The following is a 3368-nucleotide window of genomic DNA, read 5'->3' as shown; positions in this document are numbered from 1 at the left end:
AATGAAAAGTAATTCACCCTCTATCCCATTTATATAGGCTGATTTCTCTTTCTTTTCCCTTTTTTTTTTGTGTGTTTGAATTGTATAGTCTCGTTTCTTTCAGAATATTTTGTTTTGTTCATTTACTAATATACCTTTATTTAATTTGTCTAAATATTACCAAATTTTCCATTTAATCTTCAAATTGTACAATATAAATAAAAGGTAAACAAAGAAAGTTTTTGAAAAAAATTATTTTTTCAATAACATTAAATAAAAAAATTTAATTTGTGTGAAAAGCAAAATCAGTCTATGTAAATGGGACTGAGGGAGTAACTTTAAAGTGTAACTTACATTTTAAGTGGATTAGCTTTCATTAGAATATTAACAATCTAAAAGGAAAGGGATTTTATAGTGTGAATGCAACTTGAATAGATAAAAAAAAAAAAAAAAAATACTCCCTATAAAATTTATATTTTATAGATTTGACAACTCAATAAAGATTCATTCTTTATCTCCCCATGATTATGCTCATAAAAGAATGATCGATTGTGAGTTATATGAATTTTATCTTGAAATTCTGTAGTGTCGAAAGTACTTGCACGAAAAAGATGCAATATGACTTTAGGACAATGTTCTTTACGTGACTCTTTAAGCTTGTTTTCTATTTCTCTTTTTATGTTTATATTTATGTTAATTTACATTTGTTATTCTAAATTATGCTATTCTTATTATATTTTGTTAATTTAATTGATAATCTACGCACAAATCACTCGTTTTTTTAGGACAAAAGCAACATTCTAAAATGATTCCTAATCCTAAATTTTCCCCTGAAAAGAGTTTTGTCAATTATTTGGTTTGGGTTTTGAAGGTCAATTTTAGTTTTAATTTCTCTACTAGTTTGTTTAAAATTAATATTTCCAAGTAGTAGCTGGTTATGTAAACTCTATTAATCTCTTCTCATAAAAATTAATAAATAAATAAAAGACCGATTGAGCATCTGAAAACCATTTAAAAGGATGGTGGCGCATGTTGGGAAAATAGGTGATTTATGTGTAGATATTTATCAAAATAAACATAATATTAATATATATAATTTAACTATAAGAATTCAATAATAAAGGTAAGATAAAATATGGCTAGAGAAGAGTTAGAAATGAAGCAAGTTTTGGGAGTCACATCGAGGACGCTCTCCTAAAGTCATGATACCTCCTATTCGTGCCAGTTCTTTCGCCACTACATGCTGCAAACTAAAATCTATGTAACTCTCCTTCTATAAGCACGATCATAAGGAAATATGTGAACAAGCCTCTCATTGAGTTGTCAAAAGGATAAGAATATAGTACGACTTGTATAGAGTGTTTTTTTTTCAAGTTATTGTATTCTAGTTCTCCTTTTCAATGAGATATAATCACTTTTTTTAGGTGAAAATCAACTTCTACAATTAAATAATTAAAATAGAAATTATAACATGAATTATGATGTTTTAATTGTGTTAAAACTGATTATTAAATAAAAAAAAAAAAGAACAGAAAATTAAATGGGTTAAAACTTTATTTTCATGTTATGACAGCGCATGTTATCAAACGGCCGGGTGGAGTCTCCTGCACTACCTAAAAGCGAAAGTAGAAGAAAGGAAAATTCCAGATGGGGGTGACTGGTAGTGCAACTAGGTCTTCAACCTTCTAATTGAAGAGCTAAGTTCCCCGTCTTTCAACAACATGGCATTTGGGTCCATATTTCACAAAAATGACGGCAAATTTACATGGGACTATTATTAAGGATCCGTTTGATTTCAAGTATGAAATTTGTAGAAAATAAATTATAAGTAATCCAATTGCCTGAAAATTATTTGTATGAAAATTATTATTTAATTTGTTTGATTGATTTAATTTTTAATTTAGAAAATATTATATTTGTCTATTTCTTATTAGTGAGCACATGAGACAAGTGGATAAATAAGAAAGAGGGAGAGAAGTAAATTATCTGAAAAATAAAAATCATGAATCTCTAAAAAAAAATATTTTTCTTATTTTTGAGGAAAATACGATAACTTGACCAAAAGTTGGAAAATATTTTTCGTGGAAATATTTGTCAATCAATTTTTTTGCGGAAAAATGACATTTTTCGTGAAAAATAAAGTCAATCAAATACAATCTAATAAATCTTAAAAGAGGCATGTTTCAAACATCAACATACAATATTAACTGAAAAGAGAAGGGATAAATCAAAGCCATTTTATTAGAAAAGTCAAGGAGATAAACAGCCAGCAAGACAATTCGTGCTCTTAAAATAGAGCACTACAACAGTTCGGTGAATTTTTCAGATTAGCATCTAGGAGTTGGCACGCCACAGATGTTAGCAACCCTTCTGGCATTGGGAGAGTTAACATACTGACTCAGGCTTGGATTTCTTATATACCCACAAAGGCAAGGCTCCTGCTCCTTCAGCTTTCTGCAGCAAGTATCTGATGGAGGCAGCGACATCATTATTGCCCCCGCGCACGAGCTCAGCTCTAGCGGGCTGCAATTGACCGCCTCCGTCACTTGTAATTTTCCAACAAACAGAACCACCACTGCCAAGCACAATGCAAAGCTCATTGCTGTCTTCATCTTCAAAGTGGGCAATGATATAAAGAATTAATCCAAGAAAGTTACGCGATTGTTGTATTTTGGAATGAAGAGATGTCCTGCAATTTATAGAAACCAGGGTCTGATTACCAAGATGAGTCGACTAGTGAGCATAGGGAAAGGTCCAAATTGAGAAAAGATGTTGGAAGCAACACCAACGAATGGATGGAACAGCCATTAATAGTCCTCGACTCCAGTGTCTATCTATAGCATAGAATCTGTTGGTAAGCGCAATCAATTTAGGATTAAATGCAAACTGAGTACCTTTTTACAGTCACACACTTCAAGGCACATTCAAGAATGAGACCGTATTGGATGTGTTGGAAAATGGTGAAATGGGTCAATTTTGAACCCAAATTTTAGTGGGACTCCTACCTTAATTTTAACGGTACCTAGTATATTCACGTTCTACTCCACGAGGCGATTAACATGATATATTTATTTATCAAAAATTATTTAGAATTGAATGAAATAGATAATGTCAAAATAACATATATGAAACTATGAATTAGGGAAAATTTTGATTTGTTAAATACTTATCTCACGTAGGAAAGTTAGAAAAACTTTGGCATGATTTATATGGTGGAAGTTTGGAAATTGGATTTGGGCCCCAAAGAATAACAATAGTCTTTGGAAGGGGGGAGTCCTATATCCTATCAAGCACAGTCATAAGCCTACACGCGTGCGCCACCGTTGTCGTTCGGACAAATTTTTTTCAAAATTTTGGACCAAATTGTAAGTAATCAAATTCTTGGATAG

The sequence above is a fragment of the Olea europaea genome, unplaced genomic scaffold (genome assembly GCF_002742605.1).
Source record: "Olea europaea var. sylvestris unplaced genomic scaffold, O_europaea_v1 scaffold3175, whole genome shotgun sequence".
In the NCBI taxonomy this organism is placed as follows: Eukaryota; Viridiplantae; Streptophyta; class Magnoliopsida; order Lamiales; family Oleaceae; genus Olea; species Olea europaea.
This window is presented reverse-complemented; position numbering follows the sequence as displayed.